Raw genomic sequence first — 14,174 nt, forward strand, 5'->3', positions numbered from 1 at the left:
GTAAAATAAAGGGAATCTAGAAATTATTAGCTAAACAAAAATGGTACCAAAAAGAATGCCGAAGAAAAACGCTTATAATGGGAAAATTTTCTCGAGTCATTCTATAAGAGAAACAAAATTGTTACTTCACCAAGAATATTTTACCAGACCAAGAAAAATTGATGACTCTGGCACTACAGTTATCGTTAATCGATTATTAGCGTGAATTGTTGCTATCGATGTTATACCCATTATCCCTTAAGTCGCTTTTAATTACACAGCACATATCTTTTACTGAGCAAACAAAACATTCTTGTGATGAAAAAAAAATGAAATCTTATGTGAACAACACATGATTTCCTTGCATTGAACTATACATACTTTTTGCTGCACTTCATTTAAACTTATTTCCTCGAATTTTTCAAACTTGATTAACCGATCCCTCAAGGTAAGTTGAAAGTTTACATCAAAAATTGCAATTTTTGAAATAAGTATCCCGGTTAATTTTTACTCTAAGGAAGTAAAACTTCTTATAATTTATATTTTTTCTTAATAAGTATAAATCATTCCCAGATATACGTATAGAAAATCGGAGATCGCATTAAAAGTTAGATTTCGTTGTTTGTTGAGAATTAATTTTCATAAAATTTGACTTTACAAATAAACAAATTTTTGGAAATTGATAAATACTCGTACAAATTTATTAATTGCCCAAATATGAATCTTTTCTTTCACTTCTGCAATTGGAAGCATATGGCAACGAGCAACGACTACGAAATTAGAGTCCAGAAATGGACTTAAAAGGGGTAAAGGGGTGGGTATATATATATATTTAGAACTGCCAATTACAATAAAAATGCATAACTAGATGCTACAGCAATCCCAAATACAAAATTTCAATGTTCTACGGTTAAATGATCCAGATGTAGGCGAGATACTTACATACATACGTAAAGACGTCCCGAAAACATATCACCCGAAAGATTCGGTAACATTATGGATAAACTACCGGTGAATATCACAATATTATTTAATTATAAGAAACCTTCATTTGAGTAAAAATGTAGGTTACTATCATTAACACTACCAATATAACTAACACTCCCAATATATATTAATTATTTATACTTCATTTCAACTTCCTGTATCGTCTCTAGACCTAAAATCCTTTAATGCTGCTAGAACTGATGTCTGTGTCGTCTGCTGCAACTTGCAGTTTGTTAGGTATTGTCAATGTTGTCATTGTCTTCGTCACCGTTCAATCTATCTTCCCACTTTCCAGCTGTGTTCAGAATCTTCATGAGCATTAAGTATCCCCGTTTTCTTGAAACTCTTCATTATTTTTGTTCAATCAATTAGAGCCCGTGTATCTGAAATCCACGATTAGTTAGCAAGTCGGAAATAATTATTACGTGGACGAATCCCTTTTAAAGGCGAATACTAAACACATTTCTGAACCTTGTTTTAAAACGATTAAGGGAAAAAATGCAAGAGTAAATACAATATCTCTACATATAATAAAAGAAAGAGCCTGTCTGTGTGTGTCTTTCGTTCGTGCTGTGCATAAGCTAATAGATCCAGGGCAACGAAATTTGGTACATAGGTGCATTTAGATAAGAGCCAATGTACATCGAAGCGATTTTTTCAAAATTCGTATCAGATTTTTTTAAAGTTTATCTTTTTTGATGAAATTGCATCATTTTGAATAGTTCATTCTTTTAGAAATCTGGTTTCGGCAACAGTTTTTCATTCAATGCTTTATATACTGGACTGCTGATTGTTGAAAATATGAGATAAAATATTATTGATTATACTTTCCTTTTCAGAGTTCCTTGTTCTTGTGTTTTTTTTTATGTTATTTATTGCTTAATTCACTGTTTTTCAGATATTGAAAAGGTTTGCATTTTTTTTTTTTTTTTTCTTAGGAAACAAAATTCTTAACTTCCTTTATACTGTTTGAATTTCTTGCAACGGGAAGTTGGTTAATATATTTATTAGGATAATTAATATTTTAAAGAATATTGCTTATTTCATTATAATTTTTATACATAATACATTTTTGTTGAAATCTTTTTTTTTAATAAAGTTGTTCTGCAGAGGCAGTTTTTAAATTTAATTTTTGGTGTTCCCTTTTCCGGTACATTTAAAAGACAGACGAAGGCTGGCTGCGTAGCGGCTAGTATATATATAATTTCTTACACTAGAACTTAATATTTGAATACATATTTTTCCAATCTTCATAAAATAACAAAACATCTGATGTGGACACTAGAGGACTTCCTTGTACGGCCTATTAAGTTGCGCATCTTTTGCTGCACTTCATTTAAACATATTTTCTCTAATTATTAAAATTTCGTTATCCGATAAACCTTACGGAAAGTTGAAAATAGGTCAAAAGTTGAAAATTTTGAAATGAAATATGCCGGTCAATTTTTCTTGCGCTGGATTTAAATTTCTTATAATTTTATTTCCCAAATATAAGTATAGGAACTGGGAGACAGGGTAAAAAGTTACATTTCATTATCTGCCAAAAATTTATTATTTTTCCAAATTTAAAATTGCCAAAAAATGAGTATTTTCATCATTTAAAACGCTTCTGTGATTGGAAGTATACGTTCAGGGCTTAATTTCTAAAATTGGAAGATCCGAAGCTCTATAGAATGCCGTTTAGTAAAAAGACGAATGAATAAATAAGTAATTAATAATTTTAAAAATAAACAATTCATTATAAAAATAATTAAACAATTAATGATTAGAATAATAATGTAATCGAAATTTAAATTTAATATATAAAGAGATATATAAAAAATTAATAAGTAATTAAATAAATGGTAAATAGTTAAATAATAAAATAAAATATTGTGTATTGATTTATTTTAACATTCCGGCCCTAATGACAATTTCACACAAAAGCTTATAAGGTATTTCTCCCACTTCTCTAGCGTGCCTTCGTGGTGTAACGGTAGCACGCTGGGCCGGTATTCCAGAGGTCCGTGGTTCGATTCTCGGCGAAGGCGGTTGCATATTGTTAATTTTTTCTGCTTCCAATTAACCTAATGACTCTAAAAGCTAAGAAATAGTAGATCAACCGGTGTCTGGTTCAACTTAAGCTCTGAATAGAATATACTACTTCGAGGGATGATAGAAATTAAGACCATTCCTTTTCCAGAGACGCTAATGAGAAATGTTAAAATGGTAGTGTCACTAATGAGACTAGAGAGAATGCTATAAACAGTTATAAAATATAGATAAAATTTTAAAGGAGTACGTGTAGATAGGAAAACAAAGAGAGAAGAGTCCAACATTTTCTGACCATGATCTCCTGTCAATATAATTCTAACTGTCGAGCAGAATGTGACAAGAGAAAAATTTTTCGCCGAACCCGAGGATTAGTGGACAAAAATGTAACAAATGACAATTTTCATCTCTCTTCTTCTGTTGCATCGTTCCAAAACGTCTGCAGGTACCCTTTTCCGTGAGAAAACACTAGCATTGGAACGAAAAACTTACCCCTTGTCATAAATTCATTGTACTTCCTGGACAATCCTCTAAAATGAGGGTTGGTGTTTTACTTTCCTTAAATGTCTCGACCTCCATTCAAGGGTTTATTTCCCAAGGAAGGAGAAACATGCATTCCCAAATTATAATCTGTTTATAATATAATTTTATTATCAAAAATAAAATTTTCAAGATAATTTTTGTCCAACTACATAAAAGAATTGCATAACACTTATTTGGGGATGCGGTCAACTCCGGAGCAGTTTAAGCTCTGTATGTGTGTACAACCAACTATTGTGAAACCAGATGCCAGGAAAGGACTTTTAAGACAGGAACAATATGTATGTAATGATATTTTTAAATCAATTGAATAAATTAAATTCTAATAATATTGCTTAGTAATGTGTTGGCGATTCTCTACCTAAATTGCATCCCTGTTCCTAAATTTTGGCGAAATCCTTTCTTTAGTATAAAATATATTAACCTGTTGGCGCCCGCCAAATCGCCAAACTCATAAATCTGTCATATTACATAAAGTCCTTAAGAACACTCCTGATGATAAGATAGCGTCACCTCGTGATTTCAATTAATATCGCTGATTGGAGGAGCCTCGTGACGCACACATATGTATAAATAGGGCTTCTGCTCAAGGTACGATAAGAAACGCTTGTGAGATGGATGCTAAAATAAACCTACCACTTTATATTCCAAAATTTGTCTCATACCTGTTGCCCCGGCTGCACAAAACAAATAATGTATGAAAAATTACATTTCATGTATATATATAACTTTTGGTACCGCCGATTGCAGTATGAAACGGATGTTCACAACTAGATGTTACAGTAGTCCCATATATAAAGTTTCAACGATCTATGGCTAATCGTTTCTGTGTTATGCGAATTAAGTACATACAGATGTCACGAAAAAGTCCATTTTGAATATACTTTATAATATGGTTTGAAATAAATAATCGAATTGAATTCGGGAACGGTCAAATGGATACTTTATTTGAAATATGAAATCCTAAATTTTTCTGGATTACGATATTTCCTTTGCTTCATACAAGGAAGTAAAAATAAGCAGATATAAGCTAATTTTTAACAAATTAAAAAAGTAGAAAAAATTAGGTGCAAATAAAATGTTTTTATTAAACTGGTTATTGCAATCATAAATTAGGTAAGAAGAAGAAGAAGATTAAGGCATTCCCCGTATCGAGAACTCAATCTCATTCCGGGTCCACTCCCCCTTTGGGCACGTCGTGGTGGTTCAACCTCCACTATTACCCTCCAGGAGAGCAGCGCACCACCTGGGGACGCACCCCAGGCAGCATCGGTCGTCTAATGCTCCTACCAGTCGCTTGGGCGAGCCCGTCGCAGCGGGACATTACCCAGCGACCCCGGGGGAGAACCCCGGGTTACTAGTACCACGCCGCGCTAGGACGTGTCAGACTCCGGGGCCGGCCAATAAGTGACCTTTCCCAGAGCCTTCAGAACCACCAAGTTCATAAATTTTATACCCCCGTGGCCGAGACTGCCTAGGTACAGATCCTAGCCAGTAGCTTCGCAGAGTTCTCTACGTCGACCCCCGGGGGGGATAAATTAGGTAAGAAATTATGGTACTCAATTTCGTTATAGTGAACCCTCATGTTTTATAGAAAAAAGATGCTGTCGTTGGATTTAATAAACGTGCTGTCAATCAACTAAGCACTCTTCATGCCAGTCGTTTTAATGGAATTGTCGTTATGACAATTGTTCCTTAAAGTTAACATAGAATGCACTAACCAAAGAATAGGGATAATAGTCGCATCGATGATGCATAAACTGAATGAAATGAAGCATAAAAAATAGATAAATATTCTACCTAACTATAAGTTAACCAAAGTACACATTGTTTCAAAAGTTACTTACTTATTTACGCATCATTCATAGTCTGTGCATTTTAACAATTTACCGATTTTAAGGATTACCTAAATTACAAATGTATAACAACACATTAATTAAATCTGAAGAATCGTCTAATTTAATTCCAGCAATAAATTTCATTACCTGAAAATACTAATATAAAAAGAAAGAGAGAATATTTGAATGTATTAAGATTTTAATGAAGCTTCAGAGGATTTGTTAGGGTTTTTTAATGCTGTCTCTGAGCATCTCAGGGTATCAATCTGCTCTTTGTCTCCCTCCTGCTAATACAGTTTCTTTGCCTTTTTTATTGATTATTATTAAGAATAGCTTTCTCCGCAATTTCGCTACATAAAATTCAAGAGCAAAATCACAAAATATTTATATAAAAGTAGCATATCTTTAAATTTCCTAAGACATTGTTAAAGGTTGCCACACATTTTTTATATTCGCTAAATTAGTTCTTTGAAAATTAACCGCTCACGCTGCCAGCGGCCTAAAATAGTTACAATAAAAAAGGAAAAGTATTGAATGATTTTTAATGAACCCAGCTAGTATCAGCTCAAAAAAATAAATAAATAAATAAACACTATATCTCATAATTTAAATAAACACATTGTTGTTTAAATCGATCAGATCAAAAAGAACAAAAAATAATTTTTAGAATTGTGCTTATTGTTTTTCAGTTACTTTGTGTGCTACTCAGTAACAGACAAAATAAGTCTGACGATTAACTATCTCGCGCTTTAGCTGAATGGCATTAGGCTGGTACGTGAAGATGATAAGTATTCTATTTGACACAGTGGTCACACATTGCTATCAAATAGCCAAATTTGTGGATTAAACTGAAAGATAAATATTTTGCATTTTGACAAATGGCAACAGTCTGGCATGCTGGAAATAAAAATGCCTTATTTCGAATTATATTGCTACTTCTAGCTTTCTTGAGTTTATTCAACAGAATTTCATTAAATCAAAGAGAAATATCAGACTTAATCAGAAATAAATTCGAAATTCAAAATTCGGCTTCGAGATGCCCATGTTCAGGTGGAGAACTACGTGTATTGGAAATTCGAATTTAAAGATTTGAACATTGCCTAGCAGTTGTTTGCTGCTTATAAAACTAATTCCTTGGTATATAGCAATAGCAACTGCTACAGAACTTGCCGAATTAGGATATGATCTTGTAACACTATTTAATGAATTCACAAATCCAAATACGAAACGATTTCTGATGGTATTTTTAAAGAAGGATGTGAAGATGAATACGCTGAATATGGGAAATTAATGCTTAAAATATATAAGATAAATATATGCTCGATGTCTGCTCACGTTTTATGCATGAACGTATCTTTGGAATGATTGCTTTCTAAAATGAAATACGCGAACAGCTTATATAAAAATATATTTACTGATACTCACCTTCAAGATGTATTAAAAGTATTGTTACAAAATGGCCAATTGCGATAAGATAGCTTCCACTCTAAGCTGAATTAGGGTTGCCAGAAAGTGGAATACAAGGCTTCTATATTTGTTGCGAAATCACCCATTTGACTATATTTGGCAACAAAACTGGCGATATGTCACAGATGCAGCGAGAACACCCTAGAACGAATTCTTGCCGGTATTCCCTAGAATGTTCTCGAAGGCAGGGCAAAAGCTATATATACATGCCTGTACGCGGAGTAAGAGAGTATATCTTGAGTATATTGAGTTCAGAATAGTATCGATCGACCGACTCAGCAGCTGTACTTTAGTGCTTTGCCATGAAGCTGTCTTCACTGTTATAGCCTGATTGCCTGAAGGCTGTGTTGCTTATTATCTCAGTGTATTTATCGTCGTTTTTCGACGGCTGTAAACGTGTCTTTGGATCACTCCTGTGTAATGCTGGCGAATAAATTGTGTTTTGATTCTTCACCAAGTGTTGTCATCAATCACTCCAAATCCACGAACCCGTAGAACGCTATAGTATCTTTTAACAATTTCATATCAAAATGGTGAAATGATATGCTTTCTAAGAAATACTAAAAGGTTTGTAACAATGCGAAAAAGCACATTAAATTTATGCATTAGGGTTCCTTAAAATCTATTTTTTAATATTATATCGTTAAACTATGAGATACATTACACTATGTTGTGGGTCGAAATGATAAAGGGTTGATTATCGAGGGACTAGTTATTTTTTTCTCATATGAGTCGTTATATTCTACAGATGAATGTGGGCGGAAAATATCTTTTCTTATCACCTTCTCTTTTTCTGTTAATATAAGGTAGTTCATAAAGTACTTTTTTTTTTCTTAGCAAGAAAATTCATTTTTTATGTGCTTTAAAGAATGCGCTAATACATTGGTCAATTTTCGGCTCTGGAGAAGAAGACTTTCATTCGGGATTTACTCTTTTTGAGACTCTGCATTTCGCTTGGGAACTCATACCATCGTCGTAATGATTCTTTAAGATTAAATTTGGATTTTAGCAATAAATCATGAATTTGATGCTCATAAAATTTTATCAAGGGAATTTCATGCTTTTTTATTCTTAAAGGTTCTCTAAAGAATAAAAATAACTTTTCACAACCCCTTCTTGAATTTGAAATTACCATTGCTTTTTCACGATAGAATAAAAAATTTACAGTGTAACCCGTCTGCAGAATATTGGTTATCGAAATGTTAAACCAAAATTTGTCGAACTGGCATATGTAATGATTTATAGTTATTAATGAAATCATTGAAATGTCCATTAATAGAAACACGTGTGTATGTTAGTGCAAACAGTTTTGATAAAAAAGTTTTCTAAAGTAATCTGGGAGCATTCCAAGCAATCAACTATTCCTCTTTTTTATCATGCAAAATCAATCATTCAAGTTTTGCAATCACTGAGGTTAAACCTTCTTTCGGATTAAAATACGAAATTAACGCTTATTTTTGAATACTCTATGCCTGCCCATGAATTCCTTTCCAAGTTTCAGATTCTTAAAGTCATAATTTAACAATATGTAGTAAATGCATAATTTTCGTAATTAAAAAATCTTAATATATTTGATATTATATTTTACAAAAGATTTATACCTCAGTTCTCAGTTTTTATTATTAGCACCACGTTTCTTAGAACAAAACTAATAATGCTTTTTCTTCAAATTGCTTTGTATATTCTGTTGGGACAAGAAAAAGCTGATGCAGCAAATAATTAATGCAGATTTAGGCAACAAAATATTTTCACTATTTGAGGTAAAACTAGGGAGATAACCAACTCACTGGAGTTTCTGAACCTAAACAAAAGAAAGTTCCACTCAAGTGAGAAAGATACTATAAATCTCTGTAAAAGAATGACAGAGATCTCATTAAGATTGCCTTAAGCCAATGAGCCATGAACTAACGCGAAAGAGATAGGCATACAGGCAGAAAATAAATTCTGGCGTGCAGTCGTTTTGCCGATATTTGTTGCATTAAGCCAGGCATATGAACGCCCACAGTGGTGATATCGTTGTGAAAATGTTAATCTGGAATAATGCGGTATACATCACCGACTATTTTGAATCAATTATAATCGCACTGATGATTCTGATTAGATTACTGTAGTATACGCATGATATATATACATAGATATGTGTGTGCGTTACAGCGATAAATATATAGACGGCATTTCTGTAAATAATATGAGCACATTATTAATATGGTCTTTGTCTAAATTTTTGCAATAAATGCTTAATAATAGAAAACTACAGCGTTTTCTTCCTACAACCGTTACAGCGTTTCTATAATAAACGTGTCTTGTCATAACTGATCCTCTAATTCAATGACGTTAATTTCGTGCTGCATGTGGTTTAAACACATAAAAAATTTTTATTCTGATTAAAAAAATTTATTTTCTGGGATAATTTGCATTAAGAAGTAAAAACTAAAAAAAATAATACAATTCTTCAATATTTGCTTTCAGTTCATGAAAAAAGCTGATCTTAGAAGAAAAGAAATTTGTATTATATGCAAATCTCTTACAAATTGTAACAATATCACAAACTGCCAATACATTTGGAATTTTAGCTCTCAAATCGAAAACTAATGTTTATTATCTGCATATCCGCACAATCTACCGCAATGTCATATAGTTATCACTCATTACTGTAATTAAAGCTACTTTTTCAATTCTTAAGTTAACAAATTTTGCTGTTGTTTTAAAATTCTAATGTTATTTTTATCGAAGTGATACCTTAGACATTTCTAGAAATATTTTAAAGTCATTAGGGTTCTTTTTTATGTGGGGATACGTGAAAAGTGAGCAATGCTCTCACCGGGACTCGAACCTGGACCTCGTGAATACACTTCGAGTATTCTATCGTAGCACCACGAAAGCATGCTGAAAGGACGGAGAAAATAGCTTACACACTTCTCCTTTTATAGGGCGACTGGAAATTAGGCGACCCAATTGCCAAATCCTTGTGGTGACGAATTATTGTCCATTACGTGTAAGTTTGGACGCCACAGTAGAGTCATTAGAGCGTTTTTTTACGCGGGAGACGTGAAAAAGGAGCAATGTCTTCACCGGGACTCGAAACAGGACCTCTTGAATACGCGTCGAGTGTACTACCGTTACACTACTAAGGCATACTGAAAGAAGGGAGTAATAGCTCCTCTAAGTACTTCTGCTGAACTTGCATCTTGTTTTTACTTTAAAAACTATCCAAGCATTTATAGCTGCAGGCTTAGTATTACTCAATAATATGGTAAACTTGAATCCCACCTCAGATCATTAGAATCCATTGGGATTCGTGTTCCTCACACGAATATTCTGCAATGCTCTTCCCATTTGTAGTATTCCACAAGACTACAAATGGGCAGAGTTTGGTTGAGTTTTGTTGAGAAACTCAGTAAATGAAGAGAAATCGTTTAGTGCAAGACAGACACAGCTTTTAAATTTTCTAAGGGCTGAGGTCGAAGGGAAAGAAAGAATAATTCCAGTGAAGTCAGGTATGAAGCAGAGTGATCCCTACAGAAAAATTAATAAAGATAGGATGTAGAGACATTAGTTATTATTTGGAAGCAGGCAAAATGCAAAATGAGAAATTGCCTTCGCCGGGAATCGAACCACGTACCTCTGGAATACCGGCCAGCTTGCAGAACCACTACACCACGAAGGCACGCTAGGAAGGCGGGATAAATATTTTATATACTCCCCTTTTTAAACGGTGACTGGGGATTAGGGGGCCCAATCGTCAAATCCTAGGGGTGGAGAATCATCATCCACAACCCTTTTAATTCGAGCGCACTATAGAGACATTAGGATATTTTCGAAAGTAGATGAGATGAAAAATGAGTAACGTCTTCGCCGGGACTCGAACCACGGGCCTCACGAATACGCGCCGAACGTGCTGACCGCTACACTACGAGGGCTACTAAGAAAGCGGGAGAAATATCTTATAAATTAATCACAAATTCTGTATTTCGAGTATATTTCTGTTACCATCAGATATCGATTCAATATCCGTCAGATATTGTAATGTAAAAATTACTGTGTATTCTTATTAGAATGTAGGTTTCTTTTAAAGACACAATATTGTGAGAGTTACCAGCAGTTTTGCCATGCCTACTTTTTATTCGTCTTTCTCGTACTACGTGCTCATGCTGGTATAGCTGAGTTTTTTGGAAATTAAATTACTCTCATAATTTTCCGTTTTCTGGATGATAAAATTAGTTAAAGAAAAAGGTAAGAAATACGGAAGGAAATACGGTATTAATAAAAGATAATACTTGTTATTTGCAAGAATTTTTCAAATAGATAAACATCTACGACAAAATATCATTACAATGACAAGGAAATATTCGGCGTTCATTTTGGGAAATGTACGACTTGTCCTATACATCTTCATCAGTGACACTTATTTAGGCGATAACTGAGTTTGTGTCTCACAAGTGATGCATGGATTGCAGCTGCTGTGATCTTTTACCTCTGTGCTGCATATATTGCAGTACTGCAGTTCATTTGAGCAATTTTTGCACATATCAGACTCGATTTCTTGTTAATATATGCGATCAAAGTGACTTTCTTTTCATGTTCTTATGCTTAGTGTATTTCCGTATACAAATACAATAAAACCATCAGGTATTTTAATAGGGAAAATCATTTTATTAAGTGGGGTCTGTTAGCTAGGTTTCATAAACACTGACTCGTAAATAAGTAATAGAAATCTGATAGCTTTAAGTAATAAACAAAGCGTTAACGATTTAAAATGATAATGTATTACCGAAGTTACTTAATTAGCATTGCTATAACCATGATTATTATAGCAATTATTTTATTAAAGTTTCGTTGATATAATAATATTTCTTGTTTTTAGAGCTAATATTTGTACTTAAATTATTTTCTCATGCATGTCAAAATGACATATTTAAAATAAACTATTGCATTTTTCAGAATTTTTGGGAATAAACTGATATTTTTCTGCAAATTAATGAATTCGCAATTTGACTTCTGATTTTATTGAACACTGCGAAGTCTGAACTGATTTGTTCCCCCCTTCCAAAAAATGCAACCGGGAATTAATGTTATAAAATATATAACCAAATGTAATACTTCGATTAAATTAGACTTCGGTTATGTATTTAATTTTGCTTTCCATCTGTTTAGAAACTCAGGTAAAATATGCTGTGTTTCGAAAGAAGTATATAACAAAAAGTGCAAAATTCGACCAGGAGGCCATTTTAAAATTAGCTATAATAAAACCCTCTTTCGAATCTCAAGGAGACTTTGATTCCCTGCATCTGGCATCCGATCTAACTACAACACCTATATCAAAAATGCTTAATCCTAATTACCAAGTTAAGAGTTGTGCAGTTTTCTTCAATACATTTGTATTTAGTGAAACATAAATGTATGATTATATCTGTTACAGCAAAATAAGTGGTAAGTTTGAGTTCTTCCCTCCTTTCTTCGATACGATTTTGTCCTAGAGATTTTTTTTCTCGGTGAAAAATTTTCCACACCACTTTTAGAAAACTAACATGGCTTTTAGGCAGGTAAATCAAAGATCTAACGTCTTTATCAAATCTACGGACATGGAGTGCAATTAGAATTTTTTCCTACAAAAGTCTTCCTCGCAGAATAGTTACAAAGGCAGATTTCTACTCGCAACTTTGCGGAAAATACTGCGTTAAGTGATTTGTTTCACATACACACACGGGGGGACAGGACCTTTGGGCTCGTCGAAACGATCATAAAAATCCTCAAACTCGAAACACAAAAACTCATATTATATGATTAAAAGGTTATACTTTTTTACTTTATATCTTAAATAGATAGGCCTTATTATGTTGTATATGAAAAGAAAATTACAAATTAAAAGTTTAAAAATCTATACATAAGAGACATGTAAATAAAAATTGTCAAAGGTTGCGTGCATCATAAATTTGAAAATATTGGATATAGAAAAATTTGGGTAAAAATGTATTCGAAATACATTAACCTCTATTGTAAACCCAAAATATATTATGAAATTAATTAAGAAATTAAATCATGTACCATGTACTACTTCAGAAGTAATACTAATTTTATTATGACAAATATGACATCATAAGTATTCTTCTAATCCAGAAAATATTAACTTTTAGCAATGATTGCATACCCTTCAAATTCGCTGCCACCAGATACTACTAAATGATCTTGAAGGTGTTTTGCTGATGGAGAGACATTTGCATCTTTATCATTACTTCTTGTGTACTGATTTAAAAAAAAAAAAAAAAAAAAAAAAAAAAAAAAAATTCCTTTTACTTTTCTTTGGTCTTTGACCTGAAGCTCTTTTGATATTATTAGTCACTTTTAAATTTCGAAACAAATATCAAATATCTTTACATAAACGTTTACTCAATAAAACAAACTTGATATAAAGGACCGAAATAGAAACACTCAAACAACGTTAGGTTCATTGTGGAAATAAGAATTATCATGTAAACAAACTACCAGCAGTCAAGTTGAGTAGCTGCCATTCTTCTTCCCCTACACGAAAAGGAAATTAAATAAAAAACAGTATTAAATATTTCTGTGTATAATAATAAAAATATGAGCTCGTATTCTGGGTACCAAAAAGTAAACAACCACCATATTTGTCCATTTAAACAAGCGTCGCTGGTTTATTATTCTATATAAACTTTCATAACACAAGAAATAATGTGAATTTTACAACACGGTTTTTTGCATTTTGTTCAGAAATGTTTATATATTCATAAAATGTAAAAATTTGAAAATCGATTTTTTTGAAGATTTAAATGTCGTGTGCTCCCTTTATTTTACGTGGCTGAAGAAAGTGCCCTGGAAGCTTTATTTCACATGAACAACCAATCAGAGAAAGTTTTTGGTTTTGCAGAGTATACTTCTGATAATTCTTTCTTCGTATTTTTCTGAGGAGCTCTTCTTGATTGTCACTGTATTTTACATTCGTAAGTCTCATAGGTCATATTTCGAGTAATGGCAACATTTGTGAGGACAATATTTGCATATTAACCTAATCTAGTATTTAAGGCAAAACATTTTGAAAAACCTCTAAAGACGTTTCTGCACAGAGTGCATCTGATAATCCTTTCTTTACACTTTTACAGTTCTGTGAGGAACTCTTTTCGAAAAAGTCTCTCATTGCATTTTGCGTCCGTAATTTTCCAAGGCCTATATGTTTTGAGGAATGGTAACATTTTCAAGGATAATATTTGTATGCTATCCGGCAAAAATTTTGAAAAACTTCTTAAAAATGTTTCTTTCACAACAGTCATATGATTAAGTAAGACTCAAGAAAATCACGATATACCATTAACTCAA

The 14,174-nt window shown here is 32.8% G+C and overlaps 1 protein-coding gene across 1 annotated transcript in view; it reads right to left on the reverse strand.

Annotated features, from left to right (window-relative positions):
- Positions 1-14,174, reverse strand: part of LOC118182361 (cell adhesion molecule Dscam1-like) — a 993,488-nt gene that overhangs the window by 295,115 nt on the left and 684,199 nt on the right. The window lies entirely within an intron of this gene.

This window comes from Stegodyphus dumicola, chromosome 12 (assembly GCF_044657685.1).
Source record: "Stegodyphus dumicola isolate Sdum_Otavi_A_Nest chromosome 12, ASM4465768v1".
In the NCBI taxonomy this organism is placed as follows: domain Eukaryota; kingdom Metazoa; phylum Arthropoda; class Arachnida; order Araneae; family Eresidae; genus Stegodyphus; species Stegodyphus dumicola.